The sequence below is a fragment of the Ambystoma mexicanum genome, chromosome 5p (assembly GCF_040938575.1).
Source record: "Ambystoma mexicanum isolate Mex_15411 chromosome 5p, UKY_AmexF1_1, whole genome shotgun sequence".
NCBI classification, from domain to species: domain Eukaryota; kingdom Metazoa; phylum Chordata; class Amphibia; order Caudata; family Ambystomatidae; genus Ambystoma; species Ambystoma mexicanum.
Genome location: NC_090930.1, coordinates 1,040,502,521 through 1,040,526,003, shown reverse-complemented (window position 1 = coordinate 1,040,526,003; position 23,483 = coordinate 1,040,502,521). Strand labels below are relative to the sequence as shown.

Here is a 23,483-nt window from a genome sequence, read left to right as displayed (position 1 = left end):
AGTTGGGACTCAGAAGCGCCGGCACCGTTGTTAACGGTGTCAGTGCTTCCATGAACAGTCTTCCTACCACAACCGCTGAGCCCGGCAGGGTCATACCTGTTGGGCACAGCAGCCATGGCAGACAGACACGTAGTTTGCCGGTCTGGAAACAAGGGTGCCAGTGAAATTACCAGCACCATTGCTTCTGGACCGGCATACTTGTAATGAGGCCCACCCGAAGAGGTGGTTGGGAGACTGAAGAATAGTCTGATGTGCTCCTGGAAGTAGACATTTGCTGGCTTCCGTGTCTTTTTGAAAATGTGTGCTTAATGGGCATTAGTGCTTAATGTAAAACAAACAATGCATTAACACAATAAACCCATTAGCAGGATCCCAATCTACAAGGGAAACTCAGTGCAATTTTTATTTCTTGAAATGTTGTATACATTAAGATGTCTTTCTAAGAGCCTGATCTAAGTGCGAAGCATGTTTCAGGGAACAGCTTGGAGCCTGAAATGTCTTCTTCTCAAAGTGATGAATCTGAACATTTCAGGCCTTCTGATCTCAGCGGTCCAGCAGGCACATATGGGTGAATACATATGGGTGAATACATGCCTCGAAATCCCGGACAGCAGCAGCTGTGATTGGCCTGTCTGGGCCTCTTCATGACCAATCAGGGGCGCCGGGAGGTGAACACCGGCCCCCTTCTTCTCCACTGCATTGAGACTGCAGCAGCTGTGCAGATCCTCAGCTCCAAAAGGGTCATTTTATCTTCCGCCTTGTCCATGCTGCAACACACCATAGCAGGTAAGCCCAGTTGGGCTTGGGGCGACTTTTGAAATGTTTCTGGTTCGTTTTGAAAAATAAACTATTTTTTCTTAAAAGCATTTTTAAATTGCTGCTATACCATATACATGGATTTTTTAAATCCACTTTCTGGAATCTTCTGATCCTCTTTACCGACACATTAGCCCAGTTGGGCTTCAGCTCCCTGCCTGGGCCATCAGCTTGTAGCAGGGCTGAACCCATCGACAACTAGGAAGTGCCTCGACCTCCTGGAAAGCAGCAGCTGTGATTGGCCTTCCTGGGCCTCTCCGTGACCAATCAGGGGAGCCACGAGGCGAATAACGGCCCCCTCCAAGACCTACAACAGGCCTTCCTTGGCCTGCCCCTTTCTTCTTCTCCACTGCATTGAGACTGCAGCAGCTGTGCAGATCTTCCACCCCACAAGGGTCATTTTTACTTCCTCCTTGTCCATGCCGCAACGCGCCATAGCAGGTAAGCACAGTTGGGCTTGGAGTGCCTATTGAAATGTTTCTTGTTCGTTTTGAAAAAAAAATATTTTTTTCTTAAAAAGCATATTTAAATTGGCCAGTAGGGTTTGGTTGCTATAACATGTGCGGGGATATTTGAAATCCACTTTCTGGCATCTTCTGATCCTCTTTACCAACGCATTACCCCAGTTGGGCTTCAGCTCCCTGCCTGGGCCATCAGCTTGCAACATGGCGGACCCCATCAGCATCTAGGAAGTGCCTCGACATCCAGGACAGCAGAAGCTCTGATTGGCCTGCCTGGACCTCTTCATGACCAATCAGGGGAGCCGGGAGGCAAATGCCAGCCCCCTCCAAGACCAACACTAGGCCCTCCATGGCCTGCCCCTTTCTTTTTCTCCAAGGCATTGAGGCTGCAGCAGCTGTGCACCTCCTCCACGAGGATAAGTTTTTCTTCCTCCTTGTCCATGCCGCAACGCGCCATGGCAGGTAAGCCCAGTTGAACTTGGGGGGACTTTGGAAATGTTTCTTGTTTGATTTGAAAAAAGAAAATGGTTTTCTTAAAAAGCATATTTAAATGGTGCTTGGCTGCTATAACATATGCAGGGATATATATATTTTTTTCCAAACTCTTTTTATTCGTGGTCACAGATAGAACTGCATTGCCATTCCAACTCGCACATCAATAATACAACAATATACATTATGTGTTTCATCCATACAATGAAGATTACAAGGATTCTTCGTCATCCGAAATCATACTGCACAAATACCCCCTGAACGGGCCCCATATGTCTTTTGGTCTACATGTTGTCGGACGTGTCAGTACATATTGTTCTTCTGTCTCATTGACATATGTTAATTCTCGAAGAAATTGTTCCTTGCTGGGTGGCCCCTTGTCTTTCCATTTCAGTAATATGCATTTTTTGGCCACCGCACATGAAATGTTAAACAGTCTTCTGACCTTCTCTGAGCACTTGCCAATATCACAAAACAAATACTTCTGCAGAGTCAACACAGGGGGATCTGCGTTATCTCCCCCAGCATCTCAGCCACCTCATATCAAAATGTGGCCGCCAACGGGCACTCCCAATACATGTGGAGGGCTCCGGTGCGGGGCGCATTGCACTTGGGGCAGGAGTCCGAGCTTTCAGCTGCAAATTTTGCAATTTTTGCCGGCGTGTAATGTTGATTATTTAGGATTTTAAATAGAATTAGCCGGAGCCCAGCGTTAAACTAAATGTTCTTGGTGAGGGAGCAGTATCTGGCCCATTTCCCATCTTCTATAGATGTCTGTAGGTCCCTTTCCAATTTTTCTTTAATGCAATTTACCGTAGGGGTATTGGACTGCACTGCCTCATACAGCCTGGAGATTCCCAGGCCCCCTTCAGTAGTTATTAGCTGTGTACATGGGTGTGGGGGGGGGGTTCGTCTGGGAAGAGCGGCCATCTCCTCTGAAAGGCAGCTCTCATGCCGTAATATTGCAGTGTTTTTAGCGGCCCACCTCCCAGTGCTCGCACCAGCTCCCCCAAGGTTGCAAACCTCCCATCAATGAACATATCGCCTAATTTCATCTCATGATGTGGATCCCAGGATTCCTGTATGCTGCTGTCATGGGTGGGCAAAATGCCCGGAAAACTCCAGAGGGGTATATCTGGGTTATAGGGAGTCTCGAGTTTAAGTTTCCTGTATATGGCCTCCCATGCCCTGACAGTGCAACTCACCAGGTTATAGTCACAGGTGTCCCTGTATTGCAAATCAAAGATGACTGATTGTATGTTCGTGGGATGTGTGGTGTATTCCTCTATCCATGTATGGGGTGTTCTGGTTGTGACATTGTACCAATACGTTGCAAATTGAACCTGGGAAACATAGAGGTAAAGCTCGAAGTCGGGGGCGGCCAATCCACCTGAGGCGTATGGCTCCGTCATTTTCTCCCACCCTATCCTTGCTGTTTTCCCATTCCAGAGGAATGTCACCGCCATGGAGCAGAGCCTAGCGAAGAAGGACCTACCCGGCCATTTGGGGATGTTGACAAAGAGGTAGAGTAACTTGGGTAAGATGACCATCTTGAGGACGGCCACTCTGCCATAGAGCGAGATAGGGAGGCGCCCCCCACGTCTGTAATTTTGTGTGTATTGCTTGCAATGTGTTTTCATGATTGTCTGCATACAGTGTGTTCTTTTCTCTGGATACAAGGACTCCTAAATATCTGATGTGTTGTTCCGACCACAGAAGACCTTGTGTATCGTCGGGGCATTTGGTAGTTGGTGTGAGTGGGAATATTTCTGATTTAGCCATGTTGACAGTGTACCCTGAATACTCTGCAAATTCCTGTATTTCAGCCATGACTGGTGCCAGGTTTATTTCCGGTTGCCGGACATATAATAACGTGTCATCAGCGTACAATGATTTCAGCTGAGTAGACCCTTTCATGCTGATCCCCCTGTTGAGTGTCGCAGCCGTACCGCAGCCGCCATAGGTTCTATAGTTAATGCGAATAATAGGGGGGAGAAAGGGCAGCCCTGCCTAGTGCCCATACGTAGCAGGAAGAATTCGGAAATTGATCTGTTGGTCAACACCCGTGCCCCTGGGTCCGTATACAATAGTTTAACATATCTAATGAAATTGGGGCCCACCCCAAATGCCTTCAGTACGGTAAGGAGATATGCCCATGACACAGAGTCGAAGGCCTTTTAGGCATCTAGGGATATGGTCACCGCGTTCCGGCCTGGGTCTATTTGTGCCATTATGCCAAAGAGCCTGCAGAGATTCAGGGATGTGGATCTTGTGGGGATAAACCTGTTCTGATCAGGGTGTACTAGTGTGGGTACTACAGGTAAGAGACGATTAGCCAGCACCTTCGCGAAAATCTTGGCATCTGTATTTATAAGGGAGAGGGGCCTATAGGAGGAGACGTCCTGTGGTGGTCGACGCGGCTTAGGAAGTACTGTAATTACAGCCTCTCTCATAGTGGGGGGTAGTATGCCGCTTCCTATGGATTCTTCCCACACTTGCATTAATACCGGGACCAGTTCCGTGTGGAACTCTTTATAAAATTCGCCCCCCAGTCCATCTGACCCTGGTGCTTTACCTGATGACAGAGCTTTGTTTGCTTCTGTTATTTCTTCCGTCGTTACTGGCTGATCCATTGCCAATCGCTCTTCTTCTGGGAGTTTTGGGAGGGCGAGAGCCTCGAGATATGCTTCAATTTCTGTTTGTGACTTCTTGTCCTTGTTTGAATAAAAGTTTTTGTAAAATTCAACAAATTCCCCATTAATATCTTTGTCTTTCAGGAGTACTTCCCCTTGTGTAGTTTGTATACTGGCAATATGGTGGGATTGTTTATCGTGTTTAAGTAGATAAGACAACGCTCTGCCTGCCTTGTTACCCTCCCCATACCTGCACACCTGCATGGGGGCAGCAATATAGTGTACTTTTCTGATGGCTAGTTTATCAAACACCTGAAGATTAACATGTATGTCAGACAGTATTTCAGTATTCGGCGTAGGGGTGTATTTTTTTTCCAATGTATCCAGTTTGTCTTCTATGGTCATTAGTTCAGCCTGGATCCCCTTCAGCATACCAACCGATATGGACATCAGAACCCCTCTGACCCATACTTTCAAGGATTCCCATACTGTGGAGCACCTCTCTACCGATCCCATATTATTGGTAAAAAAATTCCGCTATTTCAGCATGAAGAGGTTCCGCCACCCCCGGGTCAGCAAGGATCTCACTTGGCATTCTCCACCTTTTTAAAGGGCTGGGACCGTCCTGTAATGTCAGCTCAAGTGTCACTGGGGAATGGTCGGAAAGTGTGCAGGGAAGAATCTCGCATGTCCGCATTGCTGCGGACATGGCCGTGGATACTAGCCAATAATCGATTCTGGACTCGGAGTCGTGAACCGACGAATAATATGTGTATTTTCTGTTGCCCGGGTGTGTTTCCCGCCATAACAGTTGCGAAAGAATGTGATTCAGCGCTAAGGCTGTCTTGCTCGGGATTGTTATGGTTTTCGAGGATCTATCCAGTACCGTATCTAGAACAACATTAAAGTCCCCCCCCAGATCACATTGGGAATATCGAGTGAGGTGATTACCTGATAAACATCCATGTAGAAAGTGGGGTCATCTTTGTTGGGACCGTATGTGTTAACCAGGAGCATTTGCTGGCCCGCCACCTTCCCCCACACCATGACATATCTACCAGCTTGGTCAACCCTATGGCGCTCCAGTCCGAATCCCAAACTTGGATGTATAATAGTAATGACCCCCCTGGATTGTGAGGAGTATTCAGTATGCAACCTTAAGTTCCCCCATTTAGGAAGGATATGTAGGTTGCTTGTTCCCGTTGCTTGGGTTTCTTGTAGCATTATGATGTTGGGGCCATGCCTAGAGACATAGTTACCAATTTTTCCGACCTTCACCTGGTTATTCACTCCCCTTATGTTCCACGTTAACAGTTTTATCTTTAGCCCATCACCCATAAATTGGACAAGGAAATCATTACTCTATTTCGTGCATTAAAGCAATAAAATCTATGCGATTCAGACAACATCAGTCTCCAAGCAACCAGGTTTTTAACATTAACCCAACAATCAACCTTCATCAACCGTCCAACAAAACTCAATACTTTGTGTTGGAAGCAATCCGTTCCGTTGTCTCATAAGTGGCCAGCACCACTACAAGGCCACCATTTACTCCCATCCCCTCTCCCCTCCCTCCCTCATCATCACTCCCAACTTGATGATATACCTCATTTAACTGATGGAGCATTCCAGGGGTGGACATGTTGCTCCACATCCGTTTCCGTGACACGTGCACTCTCTTTCTCGACCCTTGCTTTAAGAGAGCCTATAGTGGATACTATGTAATCTAGTTTAATGTTCACTGCACGGTACCCGTTTTGGACTATTGTTGTTAGCTTGTCCTCCTGCTCCTCACCCTCAGCGCCCAGGGCCTCTTTAGCGATGGTGTGTACATCTGCAGTTGTAGTCTGCATTTGGCCACCTGTGTAAGCATCCATTGGGCCTTTTTTCTTGTTGCTGGTAGTCTTGCCTCTTTTTCCAGTTTTCTGTGGTTCGCTCATGATGTTGTTGGATAAAGTGCTGCTCTTTAGTATTATTCTTTCCCCCTTCCTTCCCCTTTAACACAAATTGTGGGCTGCTTCGCACTCTCACAAAGGGAGCCTGAAGAAGGTTCCAGGGGATCGGGGGGTGTCCACCGCCAGTGGAGTGTGTTCTCCCACTTATTTTTTAGGAAGGATACGAATATGGAGCAGCCTAGTAGCGTTATCAGCCAGGAGTTTCCAGGGAGCTTCCTGCGCACTGATTATATTGGAGGGCCAATATGGGCTCTTTACAGGTTGAGCCCGGGGCTTGCCTGCATTCAGCTGTCTTTCAGGGCGCTTGACTTTTTTTAGGAAGGATACGAATATGGAGCAGCCTAGTAGCGTTATCAGCCAGGAGTTTCCAGGGAGCTTCCTGCGCACTGATTATATTGGAGGGCCAATATGGGCTCTTTACAGGTTGAGCCCGGGGCTTGCCTGCATTCAGCTGTCTTTCAGGGCGCTTGAGAGATGAAGGCCGCGTGTACCCACTAGGGTGAGCAGGCAGGGAGCCCCACGCAGCAGCCGTCAGAGCGGCAAGGGGGAGGAGGCTGCGCCAGCCTCGGTGAATAGATTCCTGATGGGCTCTCACCCCTCCTCAGCCCCCCCAGTCAGATATAGGAGGATATTGCCACTCCACGCAGCGCTGCGATGCGGCGCCGCCACAAACCCTATGGGGAAAAATCCTGAGGCCTGGTATAGAAGGATTCCCAGGCCGGGTGCCTCAGGCAGAGCTCGAAACAGCTTGTCCCTAATGAACTCGGGAAAGTTCACAGTTCGCAGCCTGACATCCGTTGGGATCAGGAGATCTGAAATTCTGATTGTGCCATTTCCCGCAAAGAAGTTGGGCCGAACCGGATCAGCCGTCAAACAGCGGAGGGGGGCCCAGGTGGGCCTCTAAAATATATGTCTGGGTAGATGTGCTCCTTCCCCCCAACCGCTGCTCCACAACCTCCTTACTTGGGTCCAAGCGCACCATGACAGCGCGCCGACCACACAGGATCCTCACGCTGGGGTTCCGGGGGACACAGGGCAGCACCCAGCCCAGCCACAGGCAGGTGCCTAGACCGCCGATGCCACTTCGCCTCCTCGGTCCGTGGCACAGTCTCCAGCTACGTGCGTGTGCTCAGCGCGGTCCGAGAGCTCAGGCTCCGCCCCTCCACAGCCTCACACCTCCTCGCATCCGTGGCTGCTGGTGATTTCCCCATGGAGCTCTCGGGCAGATCGCGCCCACACAGCATGGGCCGGCCCAAGCTCAAATGGGCAGAACTTCGGCCAGCACGAACGCAGCTACCCAGGATTTTCAGGAGTCACGGTCGGGTGCTCAGGCCATCTGTGCCTCGATTCATAGCACTCCGGGCAGCGTCTAACAGGATGTCTGATCCAAGGATTCTCAGTTGGAGCGGGAGCTCTCAATCAGGCGGCCATCTTCGTTGTGTGCAACAGCGCCCCCTATGCAGGGATACTTTAAACCCACTTTCTGGCATCTTCTGATCCTCTTTACCGACATATTAGCCCAGTTTATCTTCAGCCCGCTGACTGGGCCATCAGCTTGTAACATGGCTGACCCCATCGGCATCTATGAAGTGTCTTGTTATTTTATGTTATGTTATGGTCACTTGTATAGCGCATGGCCGCCCAAGGGTACCATGGCGCTGGAGACATAAGTAATCTAGGAACGAAACAAAACAAGCAGGCCATAATTGCTGCAGAGTCAGAATAGATGGGTTTTTAAGGCTTTCCTAAAAGTCAAGTGATTATACAACATTTTCATTGGCAGAGGGAGACCATTCCATAGCTGAGAGGAATGCACGTCCCCCCACCCAAGCATGATGGAAGGAAGGCACACATAATAGACCAGCTGCAACTGAACGCAAAGAACAATTGGGAATGTAACATACAAACTTAGCGCAGAGATACTCTGCTCCCTGAACGTGCAAAGCCTGGTGAACAATACACAGCGCCTTGAATTATATACGCTGAGCTACTGGGAGCCAGTGAAGTGAGCGCAAGACTGGGGAGATATGAGCCCCATAAGGTGTCCCGGTAGCCACCCGAGCCGCCAGATTTTGAAGACATTGAAATCGACAGACCAGACCCTTGGGCTGCGCAAGGTAAAGAGATTTACAGTAGTTCAGCCATCTTAATATCATAGCAGCAACCACTGGAGGTTTCAGAGATACTGGGATAAGATGGAGCAACTTTCTGAGAATTTTCAACTGCAAATGGCCAATCTGACATACAGCCGATACTTGGGCAGCCATGGACAGATTGGACGACATGACTACCCCAAGATTTTTCACCTTAGCCGAAAGCACCGGGAGTGACCCCAAAGAAGAAGGCCAGAATGAAGTGATCCAGAGTGAGGGATCAGGGAGAACACCTCTGTCTTGTCCCCATTCAGTTTCAACCAGTTGAGGCCTATCCACTCCCCCAGGGCCATCAGGCACTTATGAAGGCACGACGACACTGCCTACTGATGAAGATCAAGATGAATCAGAATCAGGGTGTGGTCGGCATATGAATATCACCTGACGCCGAAGGAGCAGATGAGATGCCACAGCAGAAAGATGTAAATGTTGAAAAGAATGGGGGATATAGCAGACCCCTGTAGGACACCACAACTAAGGTGACAAGAATTAGATGTCTTGACATCCCGAACAGCAGCAGCTGTTATTGGCCTGCCTGGGCCTCTTCATGACCAATCAGGGGAGCCAGAGGTGAACACCGGCCCCTCCAAGGCCCACACTAAGGCCTCTGTCTGAGCCTGTCAGAGCATGTTGGGGCATGGGGTCCCTCTCCCTCTCTCTGCATTCTCCTGCTACCTCTCAGCCCTAAGAAATGGCCAAATATCTGTCATGATGCCTACCCCCGGGCATCAGGACCAAGGCCCTCAGCTCTGGGAGTAGGCATCCAGACATTTGTTTAAACCTCAGCAGCCCTGGCTAGGGGCTGTCTGGGTTCAGTCCTGGGACCTTAGGTGCCAGGCTCATCATAGAAATCAGTCCTGGTGCCATAGGCACCAGGCTCATAGATTTTACTTACCTGATGCAGACCATGCTGCAAAAGAGTCCAAGCCTACATGAGGCCTGGATGGGACTATTTTGTTACAGGGACTATTTTTTACTCGGGCGTGGCTCTAGGGAACTTCTTACCTGGAACTACTTTGGAGGCTATTTAAACCACACCCGAACATCAGCACAGGCTTCGCGTTATTCTGCATCCAGCAGCGTGACGCTCACCGTGCCTGCAGCCAGCATCCAGTCTTCTGCCACGCCTGCATGCCTGCAGCCAGCATCCAGTCTTCTGCCACACCCGCCTCGAATCCGGAGCTCCTAAAATAAAGAAGAAGAAAAGGACAAGGTTAGAAAACGGACTTATTTCAAATTCCTCACCTAATTCCGGAACCATTTCATCTCCGGACCTAGAAAGTACATCAGTCCTGCACCCGTCGCTTTGCCAGCTCCAGCACGGCGCCATACTCACCAGTTCTCACAGCATCTTTCGATCCGGCACTGTCTCCATCATTTCTTTGCCGTAATCCGGCACCTAGGGGACACAAGAAAAAACAAGGTGAGCCAAGGGAATCAACAAATACAACCTCTTACCACCATAGACTTACCACCGGCAGTATTATTCCATAACTCTCCACATTTTCATATGCCGCATCTGTAAAGAGGGAGAAAAACAACACGTTAACGCATGCAATAGTTACCGGACAGCGTTGGGTAACACAGACTCTTACCTGAACACCAGTAGCAGCTACAAGACCTTCTTCTTACAAACTCAGTTGCAACTTAAGGAAGGAAGGGGACAAGAGTGAACATCGGGCACATTGAACTCTTTGAACTTGATACTTACCAATCCCGCCAGGGACTTCAGAGTCAATACTTACTGGAACTCTCCCAACGCCTTCAAACCAGTGAAGTAACTGGTATCTACGCGCCCCTGCAAGACACACAGGATGGAGAGCTCATCTTTTACGAACATAAGGAAAATACTTCTTCGGGTCCAGCAGACAAGACTAGGCGGGCCAGTCCAGGCAGTCATCTCTGCACCACGCATCATGTTGAAGGAGACCGCAGCTGTCCGGGTCCGATCGGAACCCCTGTGGGGTCCAGGTGAGCGTAACAATATCTACCTCCTTTTCTGTGTAAGCCACCTCGTCTCTGTGACACTACCTTTGCGGACACGTTGGCGTGCTCCGTCATGCACTAACTTTCTCCTACTTCCCACATAGCACAAGGCATCACCACCTTGTTTCACATGCGTCTGAATGACTTCCTAGCCAAAACATTTGCTCGAAGGCACCCTCGAGCTCTGTTAGAATTTTTGTTTTGTGTGTTCAGAGTGCCCTGTATCAAAAATTGAATTAAGGTGCCCTCACATCTGTGCTGCCAATTTCGTTTTTTGAGTTGAGTGTCTTGTATCAAAAATCAAATTTACGTGCCCTTACATATGTTTTGTATGCTTTGATTGCTATTCCAGTGCATCTGTTACTTGTTTCCCTTGTCTACTAGGCCACCTGGTGAGTTTGTGCTCGTGCGGTGCAGCCCCTCCTCTTCCTTCCTCATTTCCTCCACCACTATAGCACTCACCATATACCCTATCTTCTCTAACTGCTATACTATCACCTATCCTCCCTCTCTCACAAGGTCTGAAAGAAAAAAGCTTTAAAAAGATATCCTGACCACTAACCTTGGCCTACCTATCGCAGACACCTATGTCAGCACAACTTCCAGACAGATCTTTACTGATATCCTCTTCTCTGTCCCTTCTCCAGATCTATGGACTCATCTCATCTCTACTCTCTCTCCTCTTACATCCTCACCCATTAATGGTGGCATTAAATGTGAAGTCCTCTTGGTGGGCTTCGCATCATCCAGGTGTATCATTAATCTCTATCACACTGACACTATCCTGGTTCAGGGTTCTCAACCCAACCTCCTCCTCTTTGACTGGCGCCTGCCATCCCTCATTAACTTCCTTCCCACTCCTGCTACTCTTTCTTCCACTCTCTCTATCTCCCCCTGACTGGTGTACAACAGCCTGTACCCCTCCTCCGAAAACCTTCAATGGTGGAGACCTCCTGCATCTACTATGTGTAATGCTCGTTCTGCTATCAAACACTCTGCAAGACCTCTGCCTCCTTCTTGAAGACCTTGACCTCGATGTCCTTGCTCTTACAGAGACATGGTTCAAGGCCAGCTCAGTCACTGCTTTTGACTCCCTTCTCCCTGATCGCTATAAGATCCACTCTAAGCCACGCCCAACCGTGCAGGCGGCGGGGTTGCTCTTATCTTCTCTGAGTGGGTCCCTTTGTTGCTAATACCCCTCAGCCTTAATCTTCCTTCGAGAGCCTTGTTTGCAAGTTGGTAATCTCTCCCACCTCCTCTCTGACCATTGCCACAGTCTACAGGCCACATGGCTCTACCACCATGTTCATCTCAGAATGGGCTCATTTCTCCTTCTCTCTCCTCACAACCACCACTAAACTCCTTCTCATGTGCGATTTTAACATCCACCTTGACTCCTCAATCATGGCATCCACTCTCTTCCATGATGTCTGAACCTCACTCTCCCTCTACATTCTCCCGTCTGGTTCTACCCACTCAGCTGGATACACTCATGATGCCTTCATACACACCAATCTTTCACTCTCCTCTCCACTGATCACCCCACTCTCCTGGTCAGACCACTCTCTCCTCTCTTCTCACCTGGGTCCTGTCGCCCCCCTGACTGCGCCTTCCCCAGCAATGCCAACTTCGTTCATGAACATCCGTCCGATGAAACAAGTGTCCGCTGCTGCCTACGCATCTACCTTCTTCCCCCATCTCTCCGCACTACAGACTTTACCTCTGACTCTGCTTTCAGCAACCTCCATCTTGCCATTACGAATATCCTTGATATTCTTGCCCCAGTCATGAGGATTCGCCTGAAACATGCATCTAACCGTAACACCTAGTACGACTCCAAACTTGCAGCACTGAAACAAAAGTGTAGAGCTGCAGAACTGAAGTGGCAGATCTCAGGCTCACCCTTTGACAAACTGGCCTGTCGCCTGCACCAAAAGCAATACAGACTCCCATCCTCACCAAGAAAAGGGCCCACATTCAGGCTTGCATTTCTGGTGCATTCAAAAACACATCTGATCTCTTTAAAATCTGCAGGGATCTAGATCTAGCCAACCCCATCGCAGTCTCTTCCTCACTTCTTCCCTCCCAGGCCTTTTGCAATGCACAGGGCACACACTTCACTGCAAAAACTCAGGACATACTGGGCACCCTTATGTCCCTCTCCCACTCCCCTTCCTCCATGCCCTTGCCTCCTATGGCCTCCCATCCTCCCTCTGCCTTTTTCTCCTCCTTTTCTCCTATCATGCCTGATGAGGTCACCAGAGTTGTCTGCTCCATGAAGGTCTCCTCCAAACAAGTTTCCCCCTGCTCCTTCAGAACCATTAAGGACACTATAGGTTCCCTTGCCCCTGCACTTGCTGATATCTGCAATCACTCTTTTGCTACCGGATCTTTCCCCTCCTCCCTCAAGCACTCCTTTGTGCGCACCCGCCTGAAAAAACCTTCTGCAGACCTGTCTTGTCCAGCCAACTCACGCCCCATATGTTGCCTCCACAACCATCAATCTGGATTCCAAGTATTCAGAGGCACAGACACTGCTCTTCTGGACACCAGTGAGGAACTGCTTGCATCTCTTGATTCCAATTCGCCAGCTGTTCTCATTCACCTTTATCTCTCCTCCGCATTTGATACGGTCAACCACTCCATCCTCATAAAATGGCTCCATGGTACCCTAGGTATCTTGGAGCGGGCACTGGACTGACTGAACTAATTCCTCAGTGACCGTCCGTCCCATGTTATTCTGAGCTCTTTCTCTTCCCCCACCTCTATCCCCACTTGCAGGGTCCCCCAGGGCTGCAACCTTTCTCCCTGTCTCTTTAACAACTACCTTGTTCCACTGACACCTCATTTCCACCTTCTCTCCAAACCTCCAGTGTTATGCAGATGACACACAACTCTTCTTCAAACGTCCCTCGGATCCTCTTCTTACTTCCTCCATCATTCTGGCCAATTTGCCATCCACTCATTGTGTACTCCCAATGATCTCTGCCCCAACGCCTACAAGACTGAGATACTTCCTATTGGGACCCCTGCTCCCTCTTTCTGTCTCTCACCCTGGCCATCTTCTATGGGCATGCCCCCTTCTCCTTCATCTAAGGCCAAAAACCTTGGAGTCATCTTTGACTCCTCTCTTTCCGTCATCCCACGCATTCAGGTCCTTGCCAAACAGTCCCACTTTCCACTCCATCTTCTCAAAGGAATTCTTCCTTTCCTCGCTTTCCTCCAGAAGCTCAATGTCTCTAGAGCTATGGTTCTTTCCAGGCTAGTCTACTGCAATAGCCTTTCCTTTAATCTACCCTCTTATTCTCTACTACCCCTCCGGCTAATCCAGAATAGGGCTTTCAAGACTAATCCTTAGCCTCAAGCCCATGGACTGCATCTCTCCAGCCCTAAAAACTCTCCACTGGCTCCTGGTTGCTGCAAGGATCACGTTCAAATCCTTCTGCATCATCCACAAGCCTGTCTAGGGCCGGGGTCAACGCTATCGACAACTTGTTCTCATTAAATACTCTCCCTCCAGATTTTTCCTCCGGCACCAACTCTCTGTGTATTAAGCGCTTCGCTAAACAGCGAGCTGGTGGACGATCTCTTTCCTCAGCAAGCCCTCTCCTGTGGAACAGCCTCTCCCTTCCTCTTCGTCGTGAGCCGGATCTCCTCAAATTTCAGAAGCTCCTCAAAACTTTCCTTTTCACCTCCTCCTTCCCTTCCTCCCTCCTCTGCTGAATCTCACAGTTTCTGAGATTGGTGTCCAGTTCCCTTATGTGTCCCCCCAGGTCCTGGCCTCTCACACCCAATCGCCTACAGCCTTTACTCCCCCCACACTTTGCCTTGCCCCCTAAACGACCTATGCCACCACAGGCCTGAACTGACCATTCCACCTAGGCACTTACAGCAGCTCACTCCCTAGCACGTCCCTCTTTGATACACCTAGCGCTTACCCCGCCACTCCCTCATCCCTTCTCTCTCTTTGCACTTGCACGTTCTGAATGCTCACAAGGCCTAATAGGTCCGTCTGTATCTTTCATTGTTATATTTGATTTTCATTCCCATGTTCCATCCCTGTTGTCCCGTGGGTGCTTTGAAACACAATTTACTTGATGTATAAGCGCCTTACAAATGCAAAACAATAAATAAAATAAATAAATAAAATATGGTGTCAAATGTAGGGGGGTAATGCAATGATGTGTTCTCCCAAACCACCATCAGAGCACACTATTTTCTCTTGTAAAATGTGTTGCAAATAATGCAGATTGGCTGGCAGAGTAACTTGGACATGTAAGTTTTTAGAGGTGTGTTGGCAGAGAGTTGAGATGGTACACTGCGTGTTACTAAGGGCGATGTGTGTCTGAATTTTGTGTGTGAAGTGGATTTTTTTGTCCCCTTCACCCCCATTTTGCTGGTAAAAATTTTAATCTCTGAAGAAAATGTGGTAAAGACAAATCCGACCAGTTCATTTTCGACCAAATTCTGTAGATCCCTTGCTTTCCTTATGAATTAATGTGCAGGTAATGATGTACTGCACTGAAAATATATCTGTGTATATTTATTTTTCTGTGAGTGCTCACGACTCCCATATGAAAGTGTAGTGCAGAATTAAAGCAATGTACAATCCCTTGACTTTTGTGAAGAGGTGGGAGCTTGGCCAGAGGGGGCTGAAGGTCCCTGCACTGAGGTGGCACCATCAGGAGAACATGTACCCTGGGATTCCCATGCTGGCCTAACCTCCTGCAGTGCTCTGCAGATGCCAGGTCAGCCTGCCTCTGCCGCAGCCTCCTATCGACTTATCCTCTCCCAGGAATTGCAAACACGTATGCAAAGTCATTTGGCATTTCTAACATGCAAAGGTAAAGATGCACCTTTTTACCCATGCTATCTCCAGTCCTCTCCCCAAAGCTCTTCAAGTGGGTCAAGATAATGACTTGAGTGTTCCTTTGGACAGAGCATGAACTCTGTATCAAGGGTAGCCGGTCTGGTTGTACTGCCACCCTCTGATATGGAGGAATGACTCTTCCTGTGGACAGGACATGTGTTTTGTGGCTTTGGTTAGCAAGTTGGGTTATCACCCACCTCCTTGGGAGAGCCACATGTTCGTGAAAACCAGAGTGTTGGCTCTGGCCTCTGGTAACTATGCTGGCAACTAACAATCTGTTGTGGTGTGCTGATGCTCTGCCGCTGCTGATGTCCCTCGCACCTTTTTATGTTATGTTAAGTTGATTTTTTACTGCACACCACTGCCATTTCAATGGTCTCCAAACACTCTTGTGGCTCGTCAAGGTAAAGTGGGGTGGGTTGGTTAGAGAGGAAGCGAGGGCTAGGATAGATGTTCTGCTCATTTGTTTATGCATGCAGAACCAGGAGTAACTGGCGTCTGTGCACGTGAGCTTTCTGGGTGGGCTTTGTTTTGTGTATTGGTGCTTGTAATTTCCTGATGTAGACATCCAGTGTTTGTTATTTGTGTTGTTTGGTGTTGGAGGTTTTTGGGTTTGTAACTTAGTTAGAGAGTGATGTGCGGTTTGCATGTTTTTAGCATGGTTGTTCAGTAGCCAATCTAGGCGTGTATGGTAAAGGTGAGGTGTGGGAGGTATGGCAGAGAAGAGGAAAATGATTAGTGGGTTTTGGGTGGGATCTGGGTATGTGCAAGTGTGATGTTGTTTCCTTTCTGAGCATTTATCTCGTGGTTTCTTTATTCTGAGTGGCAATCTGTGGATGAGGTTTGGAAATTTTGTGCAGTTGTATTGGCCTGGTCGTGGGGATGGTTGTTGTTGGTCCGTTTTTAATTTGGTGAGTTGAATAACCATGTTTTTAACAATTTCCTGAAAGTTGCATGGTCTTCCATCTTTCTAATTTCCTTTGAGATTGAGTTCCATAGCTTGGCAATCAGCAAGGAGAAGGCCGTTCCTCCGTATTTTGTTTTCTTATAGTGTCTTGTTTCTCTTTGGAGGTCAATGCTAGATCTTAAAGCTCTTCTGGGTTGGTATTGAGTGTTTTTGTTTGAGGAATTTGGCCCCTTTTCCATGTAGTGGTTTGTAGCCAATGCAGGGGGCTTTGAAGTGGATACATAATTTTCTGGTAGCCATTGTAGACTTCTCAGAACTGGGGTGATGTGCGCTCTTCTATTTAGCCTCAGAAGAAGTCCTGTCGTGGTATTTTGGATGCGCATTAATTTGATGGTGAGGCGTTCTGGTATTCATAGGTAGAGACTATTTGCGAAGTCTGTTCTTGATGATAGCAAATGATCACAGGGTTCTGTGCAGACAATTTAGGTAAGGGAGGATCCCTCTTAGTGTATGGTGGTAGTAACATTTGTTTTGCTATTCCATTGACTTGTAGTTCCAAGGTCAATGAGAATGTCCAGTGTTTTATCACTGTTGATGTCTCCTTTCTAGAACCAATGCCCTGGGGTCATGTAAGAGATGTCTCTGTTAGATTGTCCCACTGGGGTTTTATTATTTCTGTTTTGGTTGGGTTGGGTTTAGTTTAAGGTTGTTGTTTGCCATCCAGATGGTTATGTCGGTGAGACATATATTGAGGGCATTGTGAAGGTTGTACTTAGTAGGTATCTTGAAGAAGAGTTGGGTGTCATCTGCGTAGCTATAGGCTGTCAGTGCACAATTCTGAATTAATTTCATCGGCGGGTCATGTAAATGTTGAAGAGGAGTGGTGAGAAACTTGATCCTTGTGGTACACTGCAGGTGATGTTTTTTGTGTTTGATGTAAAAGGTGATAGGTAGGTTCTTTCTGTTCTGTTCCTAAGGAAATATATCAGCCATTGTGGTGCAGAGCTTTGAATACTGGATTCTTTCAGTCTCTTGATTAATGTTGTGTGTTTGATCGCATATAAGGCAGCTGATATGTCCAGTAGTATGAGAGCAATTGGGTGTTGTTGATTGCGTTCATCTTTAGGTTGTCCCATATGGAGAGAAATACCGATTCAGTTCCTCTGATGGGTCTGAAACCACCTTGGGATTGGTCATGTAGTCCACTGCTTTCCACATGATTGAGCAGTTCCTTTGTACCTGTGGTTCTCCAAGTGTTTTCGCCGGGTATGGAATGTTTGATATAGACCAGTAGTTAATTGGGTCATCTGTTTTTCCTGTCTCATTTTTTTAATAGGGGGTTGATATAGGCGGATTTGTTTGATTTTGGTAATAGTCCAGTGTTTAGGGATAGATAAATTAGTAGTCTGGTGTAGAGGGCTGGTATTTTATGGCCCAGTAGCTTTTTGGAGCTATCAGCTGGGCATGGGTCACTGGGAGATCCGGACATGTTTGTTTCTTTTAGTAGGTTCACAATAAAGCCTATGCTTTATAATAATGTGCACATTCTTGACATTTGTTCATGCTTACCTAGAAATAAAATCATTTAAAGAAAACATCATCCATACTACACAACCATTTTACCTTCCCTCTTCAGTTTACATGCATTTTACCTTTCTGAAGCAGTTTATCTACCAGCATGTCGTCTCTTATTCCCCCAACCTCCTTCCTCACTATCCATAGAGTATGGTCTTGCAAAATCTAGATGGGGTCATAATACGCCACCACTGCAGCAAGGTTCAGGCGCTGTAAAACCACTGCAGCGGTGGCGGGTGCAGTATAAATATTGGCTAACATAACATTTAAACAAAACAAGATAACATCTGATTGCTTCAAAATGATTACCCTAGTCCTAAAACCCTCAAAAATGATCTCTATATCATTCTCGTATAAAATACCTGAGAGATGCTCACTCAATCCTCTGGGTGAAAATTGTAGTAGGCGATTTTCCCAGAAAGCATCTCCTTGGTGCAGGATTTACGCTGGTCTCCCCCAAATTTCAGTAGCCCTCCTTTATCCACAGCTTGACACATTAAATTCAATACTGCGTGTCTTGCATCTAGCCAATGCCTAGCAAATGCAATAGAAATCATAGTACATTTATGTTCAGAAATTCGATTTTGTATTGTCCGTGTTGCCATACCAGCATAGACCTTACTGCATGGGTGTGTCAGTGGATACATTCGGTATGTTGTAAATGAGTAATGTTATTTTTTTTGTTCACCTGTGGGTGTGATAAAGTGGCCTCCTGTTAAATTTGAACACAGTTCACATAATTAGCTCAAAAAGGTCTCTCTAGTTGTTATAACATTCACATCTGCCTTTACAAGACAATCTCTGAAATCCTTGGGTTTTTATATGCACATTTGTGACACCTAGGAAATATTGCTTTAAATTCACGATTAATTCCCAAAATCAGCCACTTGATTTTGTTACTCCTACCAATCCCCAGGCTGATATTTATGAAGATGAATTAATCTTTTATAACATGCTTAATACCGCAGACCAGTCTCTAAGCGTGCGACCGGGATTCAAACCTGTGTTGCTCTGCCTTGTCTTACTTCCAAGGCAAACATGTTGCCCCTGAGCTCATCTCCCGGTCCAAAGGTGGACAAAAGTATGTTTCCTGTGTCATTTATTTGCAATGTCTTTTAACGCATGCATTGCCTGCAGTTTTACTTTAAAATACGAACACTTTTCTGATTCATACTACTGTTAACACCTCCACCTTATTCTGTATTATCGCTTTATAGATTGAGGGAGGCGTCATTATCGCAGGATAATGACCTGCCACCAAGTTATGGCCCAAAGCGAAGCCAAGGTCATAAGTAGGGGAAAAGTCATTATCCCAAGCAATAATAAGGCCATAAGCACGTGGTGTTAGTGTGTTGGAGTTTTGGTGGTAAAGTAAAACATTTTACTTTATGACTGAGTAAAGTAAATAAACTAAGTTAGTAAATTAAATTTGACTTTATTTTTTAGTATTTTAATAACATGGTTGTCTTCATAAGTTAAGCATTTTAATTGCAACTTGGTGGACTTAGAGCAGGTTTAACATTAGCATGCATTAGGTGCCATTTAAAAGTAAATCTTTTCTCTTTAAGAAAATAAAAGCATGTTATAATGTCGTAGCTTTCTCTTTTGTGCGTTAAATATCAAGCTGCAGCCAAAAAAAAAGTCCTCCCATAAAGGAAATGTTTTATTAAAGAAAATCTTGCCTGGAAATTGCATTGTTGTTTCCCTATCTGCTTCTGAAGAGGAAGGCAGTCTATACCAGTAGTGGACTGCACTTTAAACATTCTGATTGGCTGAGAGGAGGTCAATGATTATCTCCGCGTGCTAATGCTCTTTATCAACTGCACGGTGGTATTGAACACTGCAAAAAAGTAAATGCGTCAGCAGCGAATGTACAGACTGCATTCATTTGCGTGCTGCCTGAGCTCCTCTTTACTGCACGTGAATGAAGTTTCATCAGCTGCTGGCAGGGCACCCTGCTCTAATTTCCCAGTTCATCTGAGAGCCTGCCATGGATAGCGTCATGTGCTCTACTGAACCCGCAGAACACATGTTACATTGAGAGCAATTATGCCGAATTGTGAAATTGTACCACAAATGTGAAATCTTCAAAAGTCAGACCACCCGCCGTGCTCACTAGAATGCCCCCAGTGAATCAAACGCCGGGCTTCCAGGTGCGTGCTCAGGGCTTTGTCTGAATGAGTGGTGGGAATAGAGCCAGCTGTCATGCATAAATGCCACGGCCTATCTAGCTCCAGACAGAAGCAGCCGCCAAAAAACAATGGCCTAAATCAAGGGTCAAATCCCAAAACTGAAATGTGGGGGTGGGGGGTGGGCTCATAAATATACCAATTGACAATGGTGCCACCAGAAATTAGCATATAAAGGTGCCCTCTGAAAAAAGTGCGGGCACTTCTGAAAATAGTGGAGGGGCTCCGCCCACCCTCGTGTACCCTCGACTTGAGCCCTGCAAAGTTAATGCCCCCTTACATGTTTATGGGTGGTAACATGGCTGAGTTTTCTGAGCACTTTTTGTAGAGTGTAGACCTGCTGCGTGTTAACCTGGTTAGAATCAGCCTGTAGTTTTAAAAGAAGGTTCTCTGCTATTGCTGCGATAAGAGATGGAAGGGGGAGCGGGGGAGAGCGGGAAACATGCCGGCCTGTCGTCCACTAGTCCTGGAAATACACCCATAGATTACTGGAGACAGCCGGCCCCAAAAGGCTCTTGCCAGGACACGATGCGGCACAGTGATTTATCGCGCACTGTTGAACCAGCTCCGTTAAACTTCCCTTGTCTACCTTCTGAGCAGCGAGATGGATGACGCCCAGGGCACATTTAACACGGGGAGACCTCGGCCTATTCATTCTGCCCTGCTCGAGACATGACGGCTCTGTGGCGGGTGATTTGCAATTTTTTCCTCTCCTTTGCTTTTAGTGTTAAAATTGCCTTTAACTTTTAATAAAATGCACGTGTGCCACAAATCAAATTAAGTATGCAGCTGTAAAGGAGGCTGATTCCTCTACTGTGGGGGGTTTAGGACTAATACTGTGTATTTTGCTCTGCGTTGGCACTCGGCTTTGATATTTGTATTATATGGGGATTCGGATAGAAACGTAGAAATCTAGAAATTGACATCTGGAAATGGACCACCATGCCCCATGTTCCCAGAGCCCCTCAACACTTCATCACCACAGACACAACTTGCTATCTGACGTCATCCCTGTTCTCACAGCGCAGCTCTCCTCCTCCCTGTCCCATATTATACCCCGTAGTCCATAATGAAAAGCATTTAAACGCATTTGCTGTCTTTATCCGCCTTCCCCGTTATCACCCTCGATGTGTGCGACCATTTAAAATGAACAGCCACACCAGACTGAAAAATAACACTTTGCAGGTGGCTTATGTTGTCCTGTTTTGCCAAGTTGTATCTATTATATTTTACAGTGTTCTATGAGGCTTACTCCTCCAACATCTAAGTGTTTCTCATGCTCCTGGATTACAGCTTCAAAAGCACTTCGAAATCGCTTCCCCCTGCAGAGTGGTGTGTTGCAATATATACGGTTGTCTTCGAAAGATATGGATCAACAGCCTCTTTTATTGCTTACAAGGTAGCTCGTGGGATTTTGTGTCCCACAGAAGTAGATTGTGTGGTTACAGTATGGGTTGAGGAAAATGAGGTGGAGGAAGACAGCCTACTACTTGCTAAGAACGGAACAGCCTTTCTGAGAGCATTGCAGTGGTTGGATTGAGTGTGGCAGCGGATGAAGGTTGTCCCGTAGGAGTACTGTCCAGGTAGTCTGCGACTGAGTTCAATGTTGCACTCAGTAAATTTCACTTTGGTAGCTTTAGCCTTTGGTACATTCCCAACAGTGGTAAAGAACTGCCACACCGACGATTCTCCCTTGGTTCTAGAGGTAGGTCCTTCCTCTACCTTATCTTCTTGGTCCTCTTCTTTGTCTTTGGAAGTACTGCGCTTTTTCTGTTGGGTGGGTCCTCCATCTGGTGGTGGTTTTTCTTGGGGATGAGGGATGGCAATAGCTGATGCCATTCTTAAGATAAGTAGAGGTTTGGTAATGTTCTTTCAAGTATGTGCTCTGTACTAGATTGTTACTAGATAATGAGTAAGAATAGGTGTAGGAGCTCTGCAAGGGGAAAATGTTGAGCATGAAAATTTCTAGATCAGTAGAAAGTGCCGTTCCGAACTGTCCGCGAAGCACGAAACCATTTGCAAACATGTTATCATGCTGCGCATGAGCTTGCGGTCACATGACTCTATTCCGAAGGTCGGCGATGATGACATCGGACATTCGCGGACGGCGACAAACGCAAATAAAGTTGAAAAAGGTGCATAGAAGTGTTCAAAATGATACTAGAAGGTGGGAAATGGCAGAGGATTAAGGTGAAACTTTGTAAATTGGACAAAAATGCTGCTATATTGCAGTGGTCGAAGTGAGCAGGAGCGGTCGGGAGCGGTGCTCCTCTACTTTTTTAAATTATGTTTTACAGCTCCTATACTTTTATTTTAAAAAGAAACTGTTCCGGAATGGTTTCGTTTTAAAATGAAAGTATAGGAAGAAGTTGAAACATGCATTTTCAGTGCTCTGCACTGAACGTTCCCTTAAACAACAGGTGCAAGTGTTTGGGGGTTTGTATTGTGTGTGGGTGGGGGAGTGAGGGTGGGATCTTTGGGGAGTGCGGGCAGGCCAGCAGGGAACATAGTTCCTCTACTTCTTTTCGTACACATCGACCACTGCTATATCGGGGTAACTATGATATTAGTAAGTTGTAGGAAATTAGCATGCACTGGTAAAATGGTTAAGTTGCATTTATAAACACTATTAAATTTACTGTAAAAACGTTGTTAAAGGGACATTTTCCTTAAATTGCACTAATAAAAACCTATGAAATTCAATGAAAAAACTTTGTTAAAGAACATTATGGTTACAAGTAAAACGGAAAAACCTAAGAAATGTTTATGGTAAGCAAGGCAACCATAACTCGCGCCACCACTGTGCGCTGCTAATACTAACACCCAGGACATCAAAGATGACATCACATTGATGACATCACTGTTGACATCACATATTAAATTAAATTTGATGAAAAGTCCCTATAAGGGGTTGTGTTTACAATATTGGTAACAAGATGTCAGGGCTGATCGGGAGACCTATCAAGAACTACTTAATCTATTAAAGAATGTACTCATCTAAAGAAAATGTTACATTGGAGTGTTGTTGTTAATACAGGAACCTAATCATACGTACACATAGACAATGGCTGCAGCATGCACCATAGAAGTACAATATTTATAATCTTGTAATTTTGGATGGTAAAATAATGAATCCTACGTTATCAGAGTTTTGAGTAATGTTAAACAAGTAAAAACTAGCTAACAATTCAACACTTACTACAGACTTGTGCTAGTACAAACAATACATATGAAGACCCATAATGCATAGAAGTCTAAGGCACATACAGGGAAACTAAAGTAAGGAAGAAAGAAACCGCATTACCGGAAAAAGTTAATAACATTAAAGTTCATCTTCATGTACACAAATGAATTGTGTTTTTGAGGCCTGCTCATTGCCCTGTGTATGTGCAACCTGAGCCGAGACCAAACCCTAAGGAAAGTACTTTAAGAACATATGACAAGGT

General features: G+C 46.6%; 1 protein-coding gene across 2 annotated transcripts in view; it reads left to right on the top strand.

The window, feature by feature from the left end:
* The window catches only part of GMDS (GDP-mannose 4,6-dehydratase), a 3,238,640-nt gene that overhangs the window by 1,214,386 nt on the left and 2,000,771 nt on the right, over positions 1-23,483 (top strand). The gene's annotated exons all lie outside the window — the stretch shown is intronic.